At 39.3% G+C, this 22,104-nt stretch overlaps 1 pseudogene; it reads left to right on the top strand.

Moving 5' to 3' along the window:
• Nucleotides 1–22,104, top strand: part of LOC129025685 (RNA-binding motif protein, Y chromosome, family 1 member F/J-like) — a 372,015-nt pseudogene that overhangs the window by 133,598 nt on the left and 216,313 nt on the right.

The following is a 22,104-nucleotide window of genomic DNA, read 5'->3' as shown; positions in this document are numbered from 1 at the left end:
TGGTGTTATTTTAGTTTATCCATCTGTAGGTGGCTTGTGTTAGTCAGCTCCATCAGACACCCTGCTTTACTGCAAACACAGAGGGCTATCTGAATCCCAGGGTTTCTTGCCTTGGTGTACCTGAAGAATTGGCTCCCATGTGGGCTTGGAGAATAAGTGCCAGGTTTCATAGAGTGGATGTTCTCAGCAGATAGATGTAGACCCAGAAGGGAGATGGAGTAGGAAGGTGGGTTTCCCTTGGAATGGAGCAGCTCAGGACTCTCCTCCCACAGCCCCGTGGAACTCGGTGTTCATCTGAGGTGGATGGCCTGCCACCTCTGTCCTTGTGCTTTCCTTCGTCTGGTGTCTTCTTGAGGTCCAGTTGCTGTGTCTTTTTCTGCTGATGGTTCCTCTTGACATCTGCGGCTGTGTCACTGCCTGCTAGGGTCTTGGGGTTTCTTATATCACAGGATGGAGGAGTGGCAGGCCAGGGTGGTCTTGGGAAATTCAACATTTGGGCAAGAAAACAGAAGTGTGTGTCCTCACCTAAGTGAGTGAACACAGGCCTGAGGGTGGAGCCCTAACCAAGGACCATGCCGTCTTCTACACAGCACTACTCTACCCCTCTTCCACATCAATAGTTTTTATTTAAATCTCCAAAAATGATAACCAAATTCTTTAGAGAAGACAACTGGAGGAAATAGCATTAGAATAGTGTAGGATTAGGGTTACAAAATAGAAAATGAAAACAGAAAGCATGTCCTGCAGGCCATGGAATCACTGTGGAAACATATCCCCTGCTGAGGAGAGGGACACACGCTGGCTTCTTTAGTCTTCTTGTTCTCTAATCTCTTCAGTATCACCCCTCAACTGAATTGAAACAGGAAGTAATTTTTATGGGAGACTAGGAACCATGACTCACAGAGGCCAGGCCTCTCTATTACAGAGCAGTGCCAAGAGAGGTGATTGATGTATCTGTGGGTATATAAACTCGTGATCAAGGCTGACATCTGGGGGTGGTTCACAATCTGATGTAGGTCAAAGAGGCTTTAGATGCCATGAAAGGAAAAGCTAGAAACAACAGTGAGGAAGGCCTAAGAGCACCCAAAGGCAGGGGTACAGAATTTATCAGATCTGCTTCCATCTGTGACCTCCCTTTCTCCTCTCCCTCACCCTGAATTAAGGCATCTTGGGTTCACGGAGGGTGTATAATTCTGAGGCTGACAGCATTGACATTGGGAGGGGCAATTTGCAGAGAGTTCCTGATGTCTAAGGAGTGGCAGAATCTGCTTATAACCAAAGACGCCCAGGCTCAGATCGGACTAGTAAGGGGGAGAAATCACACACGCTTAACAATACCTTAATTCACAGAAAAACCTGCTCTGGTGAGAACTCGCTTCTGCTCTTCAAAAAGATGCCCCAAACCTCTGATGCTCAGCATCAGGAAGGGTTTCTCTGCTGCATGCTGGAAGATAGTACCCGCCTCTGCTCCGGCTTTTTACAGCCACATGTGTCCGTAGCAACTCACCTTTCTTCCCCAAATAGTCACATCGACGCCGAGTTGCCCGTAAGTTACTTACACTTCCCCAAGTGCTCTCTAGTTGAGTTGCCTCTCAACTAGAAAGGCAGAAGAAACACTTAAAAAGATACAACGTTGGCCCAGAAGCCAGGGATGCTCTGGATGATGGCGCCTCTGCGGTCCCCCTGGGGCTTAAGCCTCCGCTCCATCTTTCTCCTCTCCTGAGAAAAGGTATTCCTGGCTCGGGCATTAACCAAATCCAGCCCCACCTGAACGGCCAGCAGCTCCTCCAGTGCAGACTCTGGCGTAATGGGCCCAGGGCCAGGTTGTGCCCGCTTGTCCTCCCCCTGCCGCTCCACGTCGGCCTCCTCCTAGGCCGCCACCTCCACCTCTGCCATTATGTCATCCAACACCAGCACCGCCTCCTCCTCCAAGGCTGCCTCCTTGCTCTGCTCCCCGGGACCCCCCTCCTGTAGAGCCTCCATCCTGAAGACAGTACCCTCCCCCCGACTCCCACAGACCACCTCCTGTGCTGCCTGACCCACACCACAGGAACGCTGCCTCTGCCCTTACTGGAGCCTGTAAGTCGGCGGGCCTTCAGGGCGCATGCACTGGGCTCCAGGCTCCCCCAATAGACTTCAGGCAAAGGGCGCCTAGAGCCGCGCCAAGACCGCCAGCCTCCCCCCGCGGTCAATCAGTGGGAGGACGGTGGGCATCTCCCTGGGCGGCACCAACCCAGGTTGGCCTGCAGTCCCAGCATCCTGGGGTAAGCCTGCTCTGAAAAGCCCTCAGAGCTTGTGCCAGGTAGCGCTTCATACAGGCACACGCAGGCTGCGCGGCCTTTGGAATTGTGAGCATGGGAGACTTGTGCCCTAACCGACATTCTGAATGTGGCAAGCCATTGACCCACAAGGAACACATGAAACATCTCATTTCATTAGGCAAGCCAGGCAGATGATACCGAATATTGCAGATCCAGAGGAGAACTCTCTCTGGCTGTTGGGGCAAGGGCAGTGGGGGTGGCCTGGGGGAAGTGGGTCGGGGCGGGCGCTCGGGAAGAAAGTCGCCTGGTTATGCTGGGGTGGAATTCGTCTACTCTAGAGGCCAGAACCCCTGCAAGCGCTCTCGCAGGTCTAGGCAAATACAGGCTCTGAGCACCATGCTTCCTCCCTGAGGATGCTGTACTCCAAGGAGCATTCCAAAGGGCCTCTTTCTAGTGACTTCATTGTTTTTTTTTTGTTTTTTTTTTGTTTTTTTTTTGAGATGGAGTTTCACTCTGTCACTCAGTCTGGAATGCAGTGGCCTGATCTCAATGCAACTTCCGCCTCTTGGGTTCAAGTAATTCTCCTGCCTCAGCCTCCTGAGTAGCTGGGATTACAGGCACACACCACCACTCCTGGCTAATTTCATATTTTTAGTAGAGATGGGATTTCCCCATGTTGGTCAGACTGGTCTCAAACTCCTGACTTCAGGTTATTCACTGGCCTCAGCCTCCCAAAATGCTGGGAGTACAGGCATGAGCCACGACACCAGCCCCCTCTCTTTTTTTTTGAGACAAGTTCTTGCTTGGTCACACAGGCTGGAGTGCATTGGCACCATCTTCACACACTGCAGCCTCAACCTCCTAGTCTCAAGCTATCCTCCTGTCTCAACCTCCCACTTAGCTGGGACTACATGAGTGCAACACCACACCAGGATATTTGTTGTTGTTGTTGTTCTTTAGTGATGAAACCTTGCTATATTGCGCAAATGGGTATCAAATTCCTGGGACCAAAGGATTCTCCTAGTTCAAGCTCCGAAAGTACTGGAATTATAGGAGTGAGCCACTGCGGACAACATCGTCACTCTTTAATCACTTATGAAATGCCACTCTTCAAAAGTAACAAGAAAATTTTACTTATGAAATTCTAAATGCCAAGTCAAGTTCAGTTTAATTTGCATAAAGTGGGAAAAACAAAACAAACAAAAAAACTCGTTTTTCCTTTGTTTTGAAGTCAGCAAAGAGTTGGAAAGCAAATCATCTCTACTGTAGTTTAAAAAATTGACTGTACAAAGATCCTCATATAATTGTTTTCAGATCTAAAGTCCTATGAAGTTGTCATCAGAAACATCATCTTATAAAATGAAAACAAATCTCCTATTGGGTTTCTTACGTGGATTAAATATCTTATACTTAGTAATATATACGATTGTGATTATACTTCTTCCTTGAACCATAATATTAAAAATATGAACCTCATTTTTTAGAACTGCTACCCTAATAAGAAAACTAACCGCTGACCTGGTATAATAATTTGTGGCCCAGAGATCCAGCATTCTGAACTATTCAGGTTCTTCACATAGCCCAAGGGTGCTAAAGGCCAAATGGGAGTCTGGACATCTTGGAGGAGTAGCAATGCCAGGTCATTCCTTCTGCCCCACTGACCAACTGGAACCTCTCATGCAGTAGAATACTAGACACCTTCACAACTCTCAGTAGTGGCCCAGGGTGCCTCAGGCCCAGAATCACAGCAGTGTCTTCAGGATTCCGGTGTGCATAGGCAAAGATTTATTATAGTACATTCACTAGAAAACCTGAAACTTGGAAGTACATCCAGCTTCCTAGCATATTTTTTAGTCATGATACACAAGATCCCTAGCTCATCTTAAGAGAAATCAGAAATCTACGAATAAATCCCACAGACAATGACATTGCAGAGGAATTAACTAACAGAGGTACTAATAAGCCACAGTAAGGCAATTTCTTTTCAGCCTAAAACATAAATGATATATGTATAAGTAAGATGGTCATGCATTATTGAAGTGAATTTGGACAGAGAAACCTTCAGCAATGTAATTATAGGATAATGAATCACGGGGTCTGGGAAGAGGCAGGCACAATCTTACATGTTCCTGATATAGTGGGCAGCTGTGAGAACCCAAGAGCTGCTAACTGTGGAACCACTGCAGACCTGACTGCCACAGCTGATGATCCCAGCCTACCAAGGCATGGCATATTGCAGAGAAATCTGCTCTGCTGAAGCTGAGGAGAAAAATAACCTAATGTGCTAATTTGAATAGAATTGCCATCTGTAGACCATTATTTAAAGTTTTAAATCCCTCCTATTTCTGCTAACCAAGTCAGCATTGTTAAATATGACTAGCAAGGACAAACTTCTACCTCTTTTGTGTTTATGCATTTTTCTTGAAAATAAGTGTTCCTCTTATTACCTTTCCAAGATCATAGTTTCTTTATGTCCTAGCTTAAGTTTCTTCAATCAAAATACTGGGAGTCATTCCAGCTTTCTCCCCCATTGCAACATATATTTATCTATGATTTTAGCTACTTAGAAGTCATAGAAGTAAATAGGCAACAAAAAATGAAATGATTTGAAGATATTAGATAAATAATGAAAAATTTGGAGATAAAGCACCTGTCTCTAAATTAGAGAGGGCTTATCTTCATAAACTTATTGTGTTACTGAGATACCAAACCAATAATTTAAATAGAAAATTCAAGTTTGAGTTTCACAAAAGAGCTCATATTTTTGAAATGATTTTAGAGTTCCTCAGAAAATTGAGTTGAAGCAATGCTCATGAATATATATAGAGAGATAAAAATGGTGAAGATAACCTGTCTATAGAAAGGGTAAGCAAGTAGAGATGAAATTAGAAGCATAACTAAGATCTTACATGTAGTTGTCTTTGAATTAGACTTTGGAGGATGTGAGCAAATAATTATGGTCTCCTTCATGTTTTAAATGTATTATTCACTGTATCTGTAGAAATAGGTGGTAGCTATAAAATAGCTGTGGTTAAATGCACACTTAATTCATGAGACCAAAAGAGATCCCTCAATTTCCAAGGAAACAATATTTTGAAGGATGGCCAGAAGTAACTTTTGGTGTTCAAGATATTCCTCTTTCTCCCTAGCATTCACACCCCATGAATTTGGCACCTTACAGCCAGGCTCCCACATAGCTTTCTTGGCCTCCACACATAAAGTGAATTCATTTAGCTTTGGGCAAAATTGGTTAAAAGTGCTGACTTTTAGGATGCTCAGGTGCTGTTTCTGCATAATTCCAGGACTTCCCGACAGAAAACAGAGAAGAGGTTTTTGTGTTTGTTTGTTTTCATACTTAGCCTAGATTAGAGAGAGAAGTATGGTGAAGAGAAAGACAAATATTTTATTATTCAAGAGAGAATAATATTCTCTTTCCAAACATGCTTCTCTTTCATCTCACTGTCTTCTTCATTACTCAGCCCACATAAGGGACCAACTAGGTAGCCAACAGTCACATAGTTGTATAAATTTCTTCTGTTCCAGACTTTCCTTCAGGCATATAGGAAGGACCAGGGGTTGAAAATATAGTGGCTGCTTCAGGAAGATCAACCCAGGTCACAGAATCACTTGGAACCTAGGTAGGGTATGGCACAGTCAATGCTGACAGTCTGAGCTTGGGCAGAATCTAGAAGATGACTAAGCCCCACTTGAACCAGGGCCAGGGCTGCTGAGTTTTTTCAGGGGAAAAAAAAAGCCAAGAAAAAGTCTTATTATTTCTACATTTCAATTTGAATAAAGCCCTGGAGGTCACGTGAATCAGATGAAGTCCAGTTAAGCACTAAAGTACAAATACTCCTTTAGAAACTATTTTCAAGGATCATTTGAGACCAGGTAGGCAACATGATAAGACTTTATTTCTGCTGAAAAAAAAAATTAGCCAGATGCAGTGGTATGTGCCTGTGGTTCCAGGTACTCAGGAGGCAGAGTTGGGAAAATTCCTTAATCTTGGTAGTTTGAGGCTACTCTGAATCATGCAACTGCACTCCAGCCTGGGCAATAGAGTAAGACCCTATCTCTCTCTCTCTTTCTCTCTGTCTTTCTCTCACACATAGACACACACACACACACACACACACACATACACACACACAAAAAGGTAAATGTATTCCTTTAGAATCTTAATGTTATTATTGCTTTATAATGATATCTTAATCTTGAGATGAATTGCTTAGACTTACATAAAATTGGCACATCTGGCTGTGGTAAGGATCCACTGTTCATTTAGTATGGAGCCAGCACAGAAATGGGAGAAAGAAAGTTGCACAGAAACTATACAAGATAATTCACCAATTTCTGCCTCCCAGCAGTTGTGACAGAGGGTGACATGGCCAGGACATAATCCACACTCTGCAGAAGGAATACACCTGTGGAATAGAGGGAGATTAGTGTTACTACTCTCCCATTTCTAAAATCTAATTTTAGGTTTTTAGGAATATGCTTGGAAATTCAGTATCTTCAGTTCTGAGAAAATACTTGGAAATATACATTATCCATCCTACAATTTTAGATATGCTACAGAGGTTATTTGGATACTTTCCCTTCAAATGATAATTTAATGTATATATAAACATATAATATATCTTATTATTTGTATCCAAGATATTATAGTGTTATCCAGTTGTGTGTGTATATATTCATATACCTCAAGTGGAATAATAAGCCATTTCTAAGAAGTAAGACTGTCTTTAACATACTCTTCTCTGAATAGAATTGTGTTTATAAAACATAGCCCATAAATCCTGTTTGGCAAAAATAAGATATTCTCTCAATATTTAGATATCTCTGCTGATTCATACAATAACCTAAATTTTGATTTTGCAAAGGTATGAGGATATAACCTCTGATCTTACAAACTATGGTTTTAGGGTTCAACAAGAGTCTTTGTACCAAGTATATTAACTCAAACATATGACTAGACTAAAGGTGCCTGTGGTTCCATGAGAAATAACAACTGTCTTGAAGAGCCAGAAAGCCCGGAAACTTCCAGATTACAGCTAGTTGACACTCAACCAGGGAAACATTGAGTTCTGAATGCTTAAGAGATTGTTGTCCAGGCTTGGGTCCAGATTGAAATCCAGGCATCAGGAGAGGTTGTTTTGTTGAAAGTGTGGCTGGAGCAGCACGCAAGGATGAAAAAGAATGAGAAAGAATGGACTCTTCAGGAAATGTTGAGGAAGATATTTTCTGAAGAGCATTAGTAGAAGAGGCTATGGATAGGAGAACAAGAGAGGAGACCAGAGGAGAAATAACTGAGCAAGATGGGAAAATGAAGAATGAAAGGAATGTACAAGAAGAAAAGACTGAACAACAAGGGCACAGTGTACATGGAGATGGAAGAGAATAAGAAAGAAGAAGGAAAACAGAGGAAGAAAGAGAGATAAGAGAGGTAGGGTACCTGGATATCAGGGCTTTCTTTTATATTGATAATTTTTAATTTCCTGACGTAGTGCTGGTAAACAACTCTTCCAGGAAACCATGTGCTTGTAAGCTGGCTTAGTTGGAGAGAATTGATTTTATCTGGCTTTCTGTGGCAGTTATCTCAGTTAACAAAGAGATAAAATACTGATCTTAGAAAGAAACAGTATTTACTGGCCAAAAGAGCACACGTTTAGACAAGGAACCAAAATGACTTGTTAATAGTGTTTCTTCATTAGGCTCAATTTCAGGAGGAGAAAATGATGCAATTATATCAGCCTTAAAATGGTTTCTGGGTCTTATTATTTCTGTTTCAGGCTGGATCCATGTTCTTACTTTCCCCACTTTAAAAACAGCAAAGGATTCCATACTATCAGCTTCAGATTGGATCCAGTGTCTGTGTGCTTGGGTTACAGGCAGTATCCAAGATACGGGTATTCTCCTATAAGCAAGGTCCATGTTTTGACTACTGGAGGTAGAAACTTGGGCCAGAATCTTAGCAGCAAGGTTTCAGACTGGATAAAAGGGTGAACTATATCAACTTCCAGCTGGACCCAGGGACTGATTATTTGAGATTTTGAATAAGCCCGTGATCTGCCTTTATTCATTTCAATGTAAAATCAAGATCTGACTATATCAGTTTCCTGCTTGATCCAGGGCCTCACTGCTTGGGTTTCAGCATGGGTCCAGGTTTGACATGTAGCAGCTCTTGGCTGAGTCCAGGGCCAAAATGTACCAACTTCAGTCAGTGGCCAGGGAGAAAGCAGCTGACTTTCAGGATGAATCCAGGGTCTAACTGTATCACGTTGAGTCTATAAGCAAGATGTGACTGTATCAATTTTAGTCATGTTTCAGGGTTTTATTCCTTGGCTTACAGTCCAAATTTGGACTACTTCAGTTTCAGGTTGGTTCCAGGATCTTATTGAATTCATTTGAGTCTGGAACCAGTATCTTATCACTATATTGGCTTCAGGGTGGGTCCAGAGATGAATTTCAGAGTAAGTCCATGGTCTGATTGTAGCAGCTACATGCTGAGTCCAAGAATAATTTATGTTAATTTGATTCTGGGTCCAAGAGTGTGTCATTTGAGATCCAAGTTTTGTCCAGGTCCAAACAGCAGCGTTATGAGTTGGGGACCAACGTGTCAACATACCTGCCTCAGGCCACGTCCTAATTGCTTGAGATTCAGGCTCAGTCCATTGTTCTATTTTATCAGTTTCAGAATGTGTCTAGTGTCTGACTGTACTGGTTTCAACATAGATCCAAGGTTGGATAACATCATCCTCAAAATGGGTCAGGGTATTACTGCATTCTTTTCAGATTGGTTTAATGGGTGGATTATTTGCCAATCTGGCTGCATCCAGGTAGTAACTTTTTGAGAATAAATTTGAGTACCATTTCTTCTTATATTGTTTTGGCTCTGAAACCAAGCATTCAGAGTATTAATGTCAGTCATGGTCAAGCATTTTTCTGCATGCATTTCAGCCAGATATAATAGTGTGTCAGACAATGATTGTATTAGTTTTGCCTTGAGTCCAGGGGTGGATTGTACCTGCTTCAGTCTGAATCCATAGTTTTACTGTATTAGCTTCAGAAATAGTCTGGGATCTCATTGTACCTACTTCAGATTGGGTACAAAGGAAAAAACCATCAATTTCATATTGGATCCATGTTATAAATGTTGTAGTTCTCTGTTGGGCCCAGGATTCTATTTTACCAGGTCCAAATGGAATAAATGTGCTCAATGTTTGAAATTCTGGCTGAGCCCAAGGTTTTATTTTTTCTGTTCCAGTTTTAAATGAAGTTCTTTAACTACAGCTTCAGGTTGGGACCATGGTTTTGCTGCTTGAGGCACAGGCCCCATCCAGGATATAAGTGTTCCAAATTCAGGCAAGGTCCATTCATCGATATTTTCAATTTCATGATGTGTCCATAAAATAGACACTTGATTTTCATCTTGGATCAAAGGTTGTGTAGTATCAAGTTGAGGCAGCAAGGAAACTCTATAAAAATAATTTAGCTTCAGGCAGTGCCCAGAGTTTCTTAGCTTCAGTTTTAAGCATTGTCCAAAATGAGCCCATATCACTCTGTGTGTAAGAATTTGCATCAGGAAAATCATCGTAAGTCCACTTTGTGTCTGTGGAAGCTGCAGCCTCTGTCCATGTGTTTACCACTGGAGATTCAGACTGGGATCATGGGGTGATTGATTCAGACAGAGGTAGTGTCCAGGTTTTTCCTGCTGAAGGGATACCCTGGGTCCATGGTAACACTGAGGAAACTGCAGCCCATGCCTCTGGATTTGCTGCTGAAGTTTCATCATAGTTCCATGATATAAGTATATCAGATACAGTCTGTGTCCAGGTAATTCCTACTGGAGACTGGGCCTGCAGCCACGGTATAATTTTGTCAGATACTGGCTGTGTGGAGATAATGACGGCAGAAGATTCAGCCTAGGCCAGGAGTGCAACTATATCAGATACAGGATATTCCCAGGGATTTGTTGCTAGAAGTAAAGCTTTGATCCATGGAGTGCAACTATATCAGATACAGAATGTGTCAATGGATTTGTTGCCAGAAGTAAAGCTTTGATCCATGGGGTGACTTGGAAGCTATTGCTTCTATCCATGGATTGACTGCTAGAGATACAGGCTGGGTCCACAATGATAATGTATTAGATATAGGCAGTATCCAGGGATTTACTGCTGAAGATTCAAATTGGATCAATTTTATGTATGTGTCAGATACAGGCAGTATCCACATACTTAATGCTGCAGATTCAGATTTGGACCATAATCTGGTTGTATTAGATGAAGGCTGTGCCCAAGCCTTTAATGTTGCAGATACAGCCTGTGCCCAAGTTGTAGCTGTATAAAAAACAGACTGTATGCAGGGATTTATTGCTAGAAATTCAGCCTGGGTCCAGGTTATACCTTTGGAAGCTACAGCCTCTGTCCAGGTATTTACTGGTAGACATTCAGTTTGATGCCCTGCTTTCAATGTACCATGTAAACTTTGTGAAAAGAAGATTAATGGTGGAGTTACAGGCTGTGTACACAGTGTGAGTGTATCAGCAACAGGCTTGGTCCATGGATTTACTGCCAAAAATTCAGTCTGGGTCCATGGTATGACTCTATCAATAGTCTCATCCTGTAACAGAGGACTTGGGGCTGGAGATTCGGACTCTGTCCAGATATTGACAATTAGAGACTTAGACTGTATCATGGGATTTACAGCTGGAAATTCAGCCTCATTCCAACTGATTGCTTAGATATTTTGTTTAGGTCCATAGTGTGACTGTATCAGGTACAAGTTGTAACCAGAAATTGATTGCTGGGGATTTTGTCTGTGTCCATGTTATGACTGTATCAGCTAGAACCTCTCTCCTGGGAATTATTATTAGAAATACATCCATGTACTTCAGTGTGACTATACCAGTTATAGCCACTGTTAAGTGACTTATTGCTGGCAACAGATCCTGGGTCCATGATGTGACTTTCTCAGTTTTAGACTGGCTCCATGGATTTACTACTACATAAACGTTCTTAGCCAATGGTTTCACTCTATCAATAGAGTATATGTACAGAGATTATTGATTTTAGAATGAGCCTGGGTCCACAGTAAGACAATTTCTGTTTCAAGCTTTGTGAAGGGATTTACTCCTACAGGTTCAGCTTAGTTCTGTGGTATAACTGTAGCAGGTATAGGCTGTGTCCAGTCATTTACTTTTGGGGATTCAGTCTCAGCCCACTGTATGAAGGTATCAGTTTCATATTGTTTCCAGAGATTTATGGCAAGTGATTTGACTTGGTTGCATAGTTTGATTGTATAAGCTGTTGTCTGTGTCAAATGCTTTACTGCTGAAGACTCAGCCTGGGTCCACACTATGAGCATATCAGATACAGATTTGACCCAAGGCTTTCCTGTTAAAAATTCAAACTGAGTCCACAAAATGTGTGTATCAGCTACAGGTTCTGTCCAGTAAACTACTACTGGAGGTTCAGCCTGAGGCCATAGTGTGTCTATATTATACACAGGCTGTGTCCAAAGATTTCCCACTGGAGATTCAGACTGTGCCCATAGTGTGATAGTAGCAGCCCAAGGCAGTAACCATGGAAATGCTGCTGTTAATTCAGCCGCTTTCCATAGTGTGATGGTGTCAGCTATGGACGTTGTCCAGGTATTCACTGACAGACATTCAACCTGGGTCCAAGGCTTGACTATCGAAGGTATAGTCTCTGTCCCTGGAATTTCTGCTGGAGATACAGCCTGGGCCCATGGTGTGACTGTGGAAGTAACATCCTCTATGCACAGATTTACTGCTGGAGACTCAGCTTGTATCCACAGCATAATGTTATCAAATTCAGGTAGTGTACAGAGATTTACTGCTGAAGATTCATCTTGGTCCCATGGTTTGATTGTATAAGAGATACTGTGTAAAAGGATTCATTGCTGGAGAGTCATCCTGAATCCACAGTATAGTACTATCACCTAGAGACTTTGTCCAGGGATTTATGGCTGGAAATTCAGTCTTGGTCCACAGCTTGTCTGCATCAGCTATTGTCTGTGTCCATGAATTTACTGCTAGAGAATTATTCAGGATCCACTCTGTGACTGTATACATTTCAGACTGTGTCCATGCATTTCCTTTTATAAGTTCAGCCTGATTCCTTGGTAGGGCCATATCAGCTGCAGCCTCTCTCCAGGGATTCATTGCTGGAGTTTCACCCAGAATCCATGGTTGAGTCCAAGATACCAGTGGATGTTCAGCATGGGTCCATGGTAGGAATATATCATGTGCCCAGGGACTTACTCCTAGAGTTTCAGCCAGAATCCATGTTGTGAGTATATCAGTTTCAGGCTGTTTCCAATGATGTAATAGTAGTGATTCAGCCTGGATACACATTATTATGACTGTATAAGATATAGCAGAATATATTCATGAATTCATCACTAGTGATTCAGCATTGGTCCCTAGTGTGATTATATCAGTTTCCTACTGTTTCCAGGAATGTGTTGCTGGAGCCTCAACCTGGGTTCACAGTGTTATTGCTTCAGTATGAAACTGTATCCAGTATTTACTGCTGGCAAATAAGCCATGGTCCACAATGAGACTGGATTAAATTCAGATGGGAGTCAGGTTATTTCCTTCTAGATATTCAGGGTGCAATTTTTCCATGGATGTATTGGTAGCATTTCATCAAGAGTCAATGGTATGACAGTTTCAGCTATAGTTTTTGCCCAGGGATTCACTGTTGGAAATCTATCCTGGATCCATGGTGTGACTGTCTTAGCTACACACATCTGTCAAGGGCGATAAGGCTGGAAATTCTTCTTGGTTCCAACATGTGACTTTATCAGATACAGAATGTGTCCAGAGATTCATTGTTGGAGATTTGGCAATAGTTCACAGTATGATTGGATCACTTTCAGACTGTCTTCAGGATATTAATTTTTGAAATTCAGCCTTTGTCCATGTTGTGACTGTATCTGCTAACATGTTGGTCCAAGAGTTTACTATTGGAGTTTCAGTCTGGGTCCACAGTGGGACTGTGAGAATTTTAGATTGTGTCCAGGGATTTAATTCTGGAGACTCTCCCTGCATCCACTGTGTTAGTACAGTAGCTTTACTTTGTACCCAGGGGTCAATTACACCAATATCTTTCTGATTCCAGGGTCTCAAAGTGTCATCTTCAGCTTGGGCCCACGATCTAACTTTAACACCTTCAAACTTGCACCAGAGTCTAAATGCATAAGCTTCATTTGTATCCAGTCTCTTAACTTATCAGTCACAGGTTGGTTCCAAAACCTCAATATTTCAGTTTCAGACTGTATCCAATGGTGATCTGTCAGAGTTACTGGTTCTCTCCACTCTGTGACTGTCTCTGCTTGAGACCAGAGCAAAACTTTGATGATATCAGCTTCAGTGTGATTCCAGGGTCTGGATCTGTCACCTCCAGGTTGGGGCCTGGGTACCACTGTTTCCATCCCAGTTTGGGCCCAGTACCTAACTGCATCTGCTTCTGGTTGGGTCCAGTGTTTTTCTTTCCATTCTTCAGTCTGGGTTCTGGGACTCAATATTTTAAATTTATGCTGAATCCAAGGTCTCATTCTTTCCGTTTCAATATGTAACCATTGTTTAATTGTATCAGCTTTCAGGTGAGTCAAGAGTCTTCTTGATTGAGTTTCTGACTAGATCCACGTTTGGACTATGGCTGTTTTAGGCTGACTTCAGGGTCTGATCATCTCAACTTTGGAGTGAATTAAGGGCTCAATTCATAATAGGATGTATTAAGATTCATGTCTGCCTCAGAGGTTTGAGTATAGTAGCCTCACGTTTACTCAATGGACTCAATCTATCCATTTGATTTGAGGGCCTGATCATACTGGTTTTCTGTTGTGTCCAAGCCCTAATATTGTCACCTTTTGACTAGCACATGAAGAGTATGCAGTATAGAAAAAATCCAGAACTGAGTTGACTCAGGTTCAGTGAGAATCCAGTATCCATCTGTCCTTTCTATAATTTATTGGGGATACAAATATATTCAACACTAGCTGACACCATGGTTCAAAGGTATGGGTTACTGTAGGATGCTGAGATCCATCTTCATTGAGTGATGAATGAGTCCATATTTCAATTTTATTAACTATGAAAGGTACTGGTGGAATCTAGTTGTAAGTTACTGGTTTAGCACCAGGGTTGACTCTATGAGCTACATGATACTTTTGGTTTCTAATACTCTCTTCACTGGATTGAATCTGCATCACTGTTCCTGTTTTATAAGCCAAAAATTGTTTCTAAGTTTCGACTTCAGGAGTAATTTCTAGCCAAGGTTTAGCTACAAGTTGTCCATGAGATGGAACATTAATAAATTGAACTTGAGACTGACCAGTATCCATCTTAACAGGAACTTGAGATCCACCTACCCCACTTGAAAAGAGAAACCAGGATCCACCAGCATTAACTAATGGTAGAGTATGAAGCCTGATTATACTAGCTAATGTATTAATCCAGAATCTTGCTGAATCAGTCACAGCTTAATATTTATAATCCATTCTATTTTTCTCAGGAAAATTCCAGGGTATAGGTTTAATAGCTGTTTGGGAGTTCTGGAGTCCAGAAAAAAAAGGAAATATTGAGAAGTTTCCATTTCTGGGGTACTCCAGCATTCAGCTGTACCAGGATGATCCTATGGTTTGGCAACAGGAGAAATCCAGGATTGTACCATTGGGAATTTGCTAGCTGAGGAGAGGTGACCACTTTGAAAGTGTAATAGTCTATTGGCATGAAAAAAGTCTCTATTATTTGAATGAAAAAAACATTCAGTGAGGGTTCCCATGCTTTCTGTTCACTGGGGAAGTGCTTAATCTTCTCCTACATATTTGTTCTGAGAATCCATGAAAGACCAAATTGTCAGAGCCTGTGTTAGAGCTAAGTGTATTCTGTGGACTATCTTCTACTCCAGGAGAAAAATTGCAGGGTAGAGAAAAAAATGCACCCAGTGGTTTCTGGGATGCCTTGATAAGCCATGTCATTCAAGATATGTATTGGGCTGTCCTGATGACAAGAACAGGATCATAAAGGCTTCTGAGTTATCACTGACCAGGCCTACTACTGAGGTATCACTGACCAGGCAGTGAATGCCAAAGAGGCAAAGAACAGGACAACCTTGCTGTACCCGAATGGTTGGAAACAAAGTTAACCATATATATTAGAAATACATATAGACATGTCGTATACATGTATTACAATATATAATGCATAAATTACATGTACATGCAATACATATATATTAATTATAAAATACACAGATACATATCTTGTATAAGTTTAAGAATACTTATATCTATAAATTAGTTATATAGCTTATATGATTTATATATATGTTAAACTAAAAGATATTAAACTATAAGTATAAATTATACTTTTCTATCACATGTACATTTCATATTACTTGATGGGCAGTAATAAATGATATAGGATATATACTTCAAGAGTTTCATATAACACTTAGGTATAAATAATTCTAACTGTGGTCAAAACAGTAAAATCAAATACTAGAAGGAAATTAGAAGAAGGTTCTAAACAATAAAAATTACCTACATACTCAACATCATTACCTGAATATTACTTATGCCTTTCTCCAAGTAGTCTTACGCAAAGCACAACTTACACAGTCATGTGAAATGACTGTACCACCTCCTCTGCCATTACATTTGTTGAAGCCATCATCATTTGCTTAGTCTCTCTGCTTGATTCTGATGCCTACTTGCAGCTTACAGTTTGTTCTCCTAGTAGCCAGAATTACACTCAGAGTAAAAGCACTTATTCTAAAAGTGACTACATAGTTGGAAGTAAAACAATCCTCAGCAAATGCAAAAGGATAGAAATCATAACAAACAGTCTCTCAGGCCACAGTGCGATCAGACTAGAACCCAGTATTTAAAAATTCACTCAAAACTGCACAACCATATGGAAACTGAACAACATGCTCCTGAATGACTACTGGGTACATAATGAAATGAAGGCAGAAATAAAGATGTTCTTTGAAACCAATGAGAACAAAGACACAGCATACCAGAATCTCTGGGAAACATTTAAAATAGTGTTTTGAGGGAAATATATAGCACTTAATATCCAGAAGAGAAAGTAGGAAACATCTTAAGTTGGCACAATACCGTCAACATTAAAGGAACTAAAGAACAAGAAAAGCAAAAGCAAACAAATTCAAAAGCTAGGAGAAAACAAAAATAAATAAGATCAGAGTAGAACTGAAGGAGACGGAGATATGAAAACACTTCAAAAAAATCAATGAATCCAGGAGCTGGTTTTTTGAAAAGATCGACAAAATAGATAGACCACTAGCCAGACTAATGAAGAAAAGAGAGAAGAATCAGACAGAATAAAAAATGGTAAGGGGGATATCACCATTGATCCCACAGAAATACAAACTACCATCGGAGAATACTATAAACACCTCTATGCAAATAAACTAGAAAATTTAGAAGAAATGGATAAATTCCTGGATGCATACACCCTCCAAATTCTAAACCAGGAAGAAATTGAATCTTTGAATAGACCAATAACAAGTTCTGAAATTGAGGCAGTAATTAGGAGCCTATCAACAACAACGACAACAACAACAAAAAGTCCAGGAGTAGATGGTTCACAGAAGAATTCTACTAGAGGCACAAAGAGGAGCTGGTACCATTCCTTCTGAAACTATTCCAAACAATAGAAAAAGAGGAAATCCACCCCAACTCATTTTATGAAGCCAGAATCATCCTGATATCAATGTCTGGCAGAGACACAGCAAAATAAGAAAATTTCAGGCCAATGTCTCTGATGAATATTGATGCAAAAATCCTCAATGAAACATTGGGAAACTGAATCCAGCAGCATATCAAAAAGTGTGTCCACCATGAAGAAGTCACGTTCATACTTGGGATGCAAGGCTGATTCAACATACACAAATCAATAAACCTAATCCATCACATAAACAGAATCAATGACAAAAACCACATGATTATCTCAATAGATCCAGAAAAGCCCTTCAATAAAATTCAACACACTTCATGATAAAAACTCTCAATGAACTAGGTATTGATGGAATGTATTTCAGAATAATAATAGCTACTCATGATAAACCCATAGCCAATATAACACTGAATGGCAGAACCTGGAAGCTTTCAATTTAAAAACCTGTACAAGACAAAGATACCCCCTCTTTCACCATTCCTGTTCACCACAGTTTTGGAAGTTCTGACAAAGGCGATCAGGCAAGAGAAAGAAAGTGTATTCAAATAGAAAGAGACAAAATCAAATTGTCTCTGTTTGCAGATCACAAGATTGTATATTTAGAAAATTGCACTGTCTCACCTCAAAATCTCCTTAAGCTTATAAGCAACTTCAGGAAAGTCTCAAGATACAAAATCAATGGTCATAAATCACAAACGTTCCTATACACCAATAGCAGACAAGCAGTGAGCCAAATCATGAGTGATCTCACATACACAGTTGCTAGTAACAGAATAAAATACCTAGGAATATAACTTACAAGGGATGTGAAGGACCTTTTCAAGGAGAACTACAATCCACAGCTCAAGGTATAAAAGAGGACACAAATACATGGAAAAACATTCCACGCTTATTATAGGAAGAATCAATATCATGAAAATGGCCCTACTGTGCAAAGAAATTTATAGATTCAATGCTATCCCCATAAAGCTACCATCTGACAAGGGATAATATATTCATCTGACAACAGACCAATATCCACAATCTACAAAGGACTTAAACAAATTTACAAGAAAAAAACTAAACCAACCCATCAAAAACTGAGTGAAGGATATGAAGAGATACTTCCCAAAAGAGGACATTTATGCAGTCAACAAACATGAAAAAAGCTCATCATCCCTGGTCATTAGAGAAACACAAATCAAAACCAAAATGAGATACCATCTCATGCCAGTTAGAATGGCAATCATGAAAAAGTCAGGAAACAACAGATGCTGGAGAGGATGTGGATAAATAGGAACGCTGTTACACTGTTGGTGGGAGTGTAACTTAGTTCAACCATTGTGGAATACAGTCTGTTGACTCCTCAAGGATCTAAAACTAGAAATACCATTTGACCCAGCAATCTCATTAGGAGTTATATACCCAAAGGATTATAAATAATTCTATTATAAAGACACGTGCACACTTATGTTTATTGATGCATTGTTCACAATAGCAAAGACTTGGAACCAACTCAAATGTCCATCAATGATAGACTGGATAAAGAAACTGTTGCACATATAAACAATCGAATACTAAGCAGCCATACAATAGGATTAGTTTATGTCATTTGCAGGGACATGGGTGAAGCTAGAAAACATCATTCTCAGCAAACTAACACCAGAATGAGAAGCCAGTCACCACATGTTCTCACTCATAAGTTGCAGTTGAATAATGAGAACACATGGACACAGGGAGGGGAACACCACACACCAGGGCCTGTCAGGGGTAGAGGGCTAGAGGAGGTATAGCATTAGGAGAAATACCTAATGTGTGTGACAAGTTGATGGGTGCAGCAAACCACCATGGCAGGTTTATACCTATGTAACAAAACTGCACGTTCTGTACATGTACGCCAGAACTTAAAGTATATAAAAAATACATATAGACATATACTATACATGAATTAAAACATATATAACGCACAAATTTCATCTATATGCAATACATATATATTATAAAATATACAGATACATATATATGTTTAGGAAGACTTATGTTTATAAATTAGTCATATAACTTACAGGGTTTATACATACATTAAATTATAAAATATTAACAAACATATAAATTACACTTTTCTATCACATGCAAATTTTATATTACTTGATGGACAGTAAGAAATTTTACATGGTACATACTTAATGAGTTCTATATAACACAAGCATAAATAATTGAAACTCTGGTTAAAAGACTGAAATCAAATACTAGAGGGAATTTAGAGGAAAGTTGTAACAATAAAAAATCACCTATATACTCAGCATCATTATCTTAATATTACTTACACCCTCAGCCAAGTAACTTTTGGCAAAGCACAACTTATACAGTCACATGCAACGACTGTGTGTATCACCTCCTCTGCCATTATGTTTGTTGAAGCATTATCATTTGTTTGGTCTCTCTGCTTGAATCTGATACTCACTTGTAGCTTAGTTTGTTCTCCTGGTAGCCAGAATTATACTCAGAATAAAATCAAAAGGATTTGTCTTTGATCTCACTTAAGAGTTTTCCTTCATTCATCTTGCCACATGATGGGAGTATGACTATCTACTTAATTCTAGTGTCAGAATTATTTTAATGGTTATTTTCTCGCCTGGAATTCTCTTCCTCCAAATATGTTCCTAGATTACTTCCCCAAGGGTTTAGTCTTTGCTCAAGTAAAGCATTTTTAATGACAAGGTGACTTCAAAACACTTCTTCCAACATTTTCCTATCACCTGATTAAATATGAACTGTAGTTGATGTAAAAATGTTTGTAAATGTGCTTACATTAAATGTGCCAATGTTATTGATAGTACCCTTAGTACTTTTACTCTTTGCATGGAAAAGCAATAAAAGTGGAATAAGCTAAAAAACCATCTTTTCAAAGTGGTGGTAGGTGGAGACCACCACCTTCTTCAAGAAACAGAAGGCCTCCAGGAAATCTGAGATCTGCAAGAGGAAGTAGTGGAGGAACAAGAGGGTGGCTTCCCTCACATGAAGGACACTTGGTATTGTTTCAAAATATAAAGGTGGAACCATAGGACTGAAAGAAAATAAGTTTGAAGGTATCAAAATTTCTCAATTTTATTTATTATCATTATGAACAGAATATGAATTGTTGATAAGCACAATTATTTATAATTACTAAAGGTGTATTATAAGAATGATTGAATTAATATCTAAAATTCATTTTAAAATTGCAATAAATTTGCATTGAAATAACACAAATTTCAAACTGAATTGATTTTATGAATGCTGATCGCATGTACTCAACTGGTTTTCTGTAGAACTCATTTATATTTATTATACTTTAGAGTTTTCTACTCCAGGGCCCAGAAATTCACATCAGTTTTATTATCAAAATACAATGGAATATTTAAAATTTTCAAACTGGAAAAAGGTAACTCAGTACTTAAGATTGATTTTTCAGTATTTGTTTTTTTGTGTGTGTGTATACATGTGCAAATATCTATGCAAATGAATCGCTTTGTAATTTTGATACGTAATTTTGTACATTGGCTTGCCATAAAACGTTTTCAATTTAAGAAATGTAGAACTTTAATTTCTGAAAAGAGTCTGTGACTCTGGAAAGGTCTAAGAACTACTGCTTCACACATATCTATGTATCTTTCTTTGCTGGAGGATGAGTCACTGATATTTATGATATCATATGATATCATATGATATTTATGAGTCCATCTCAATAAATAAATAAATAAATAAACCCATTTACTAACTTGTATTATCTATTAACCAACCTTAACAAATGTATCATTTAATTTTGAGTTTTAATAACCAGATTTTTAGCTAATTGGAGATGTTTTTTAAAGTTGAAATTGCAGTGTTTGCTCCATTTTAAGATACACAGCTTTATGATTATTTTGTCTCCACTAGTCTTGAGGGTGAGGTTCAATAATACTCTGCCATGGATAAGAATGTGCATATTCTAACCTGTAACACCGCCTGGCAATTGGCATATATCTACATTTTTGTAGATATATAAAAAATTTTTTTCATATTATTTAATATGCAATTCTTGAAGATTATTAATATTTAGCATAGTCTAACCTGAAAATTAGTGTTTCATAAGGGAATTGTAAGAATTCAGTATCATGTTAACAAATTTTAGAGATAATGTATTTTCCTGATGTGTCACCTTTTGATATTGTAAATATCTGAGTTTCTTTGAATGGAATTTAGTTTATCTTTAATTATGCTTTGAAAATTTTTCCTCATAACAGAATGATATAAACAGTCATTTATCATTTTTCTTTTAATATTTTTATGTATATTATACTTAGGTATTTTATTGATGTATTTGTGCTCCCTGTTCACTCCCCACTTTTCCCACATCTCTCTCTCACACAAATATATTATGATTCTTGAGTTTCTTTCTAGATTTTCTAAATGCACTTTTATTGCTTGAATTGTACTTACTTCATATAAAATGTTAATTTTATTAGTTTAGACAAATGTGAATTTGTAAGATTATAATATGTAGAAAATCTTTATAAACAACTAAAACTTAGCCATTTAAGAAGCAGTGATGTTAGTCAACTAAAAAGATTTTGTTTGAAATACAGATTATGGTGGATACACTCTTGATCTCAACATAAGTTCTTCTAGGGAACACATTCCAGTTAAAGGAGATCCATCTTCAAGAAGTGGAGGTCCTCCTCCTAAAAAATCTGCTCCTTCTGCTGTGGCAAGAAGCAATAGTTGGATGGGAGGCCAAGGTAAGTGCTACCAGATAGAAAGACAGCATTTTTCGTATGACTAAAAATAAGCTGTTTTACTTGGATGCTTAACTTTAACTTCATTGAACAAAAGAGGAGTGACACATACATGGGCATAATTATAGATTGATACATTTTATTATGGTTTCTATATCACTAGGTACATTTCAGATTTATGGTAAAGAAATACTTGAGCTTCTCATTGCAGATGAAATAAGTTATTAGAGTGAGGCCAACAATAGTTTTAATCCTGTGTTTACTACAGAATTCCCCTTAATTCTTCTAAAAGTTCCTAGCAGTATTCTTTGATGGTAGGCTTCTTCATCTAATGAACTCTTCCATTTCCTAGGTCCCCTGGTAGTGGTCCCCTGGT

The sequence above is a fragment of the Pongo pygmaeus genome, chromosome Y, assembly GCF_028885625.2.
Source record: "Pongo pygmaeus isolate AG05252 chromosome Y, NHGRI_mPonPyg2-v2.0_pri, whole genome shotgun sequence".
Classification (NCBI taxonomy): Eukaryota; Metazoa; Chordata; class Mammalia; order Primates; family Hominidae; genus Pongo; species Pongo pygmaeus.
The sequence above is the reverse complement of the archived record's forward strand: the minus strand, read 5'-3'. Positions and strand labels throughout refer to the sequence as shown.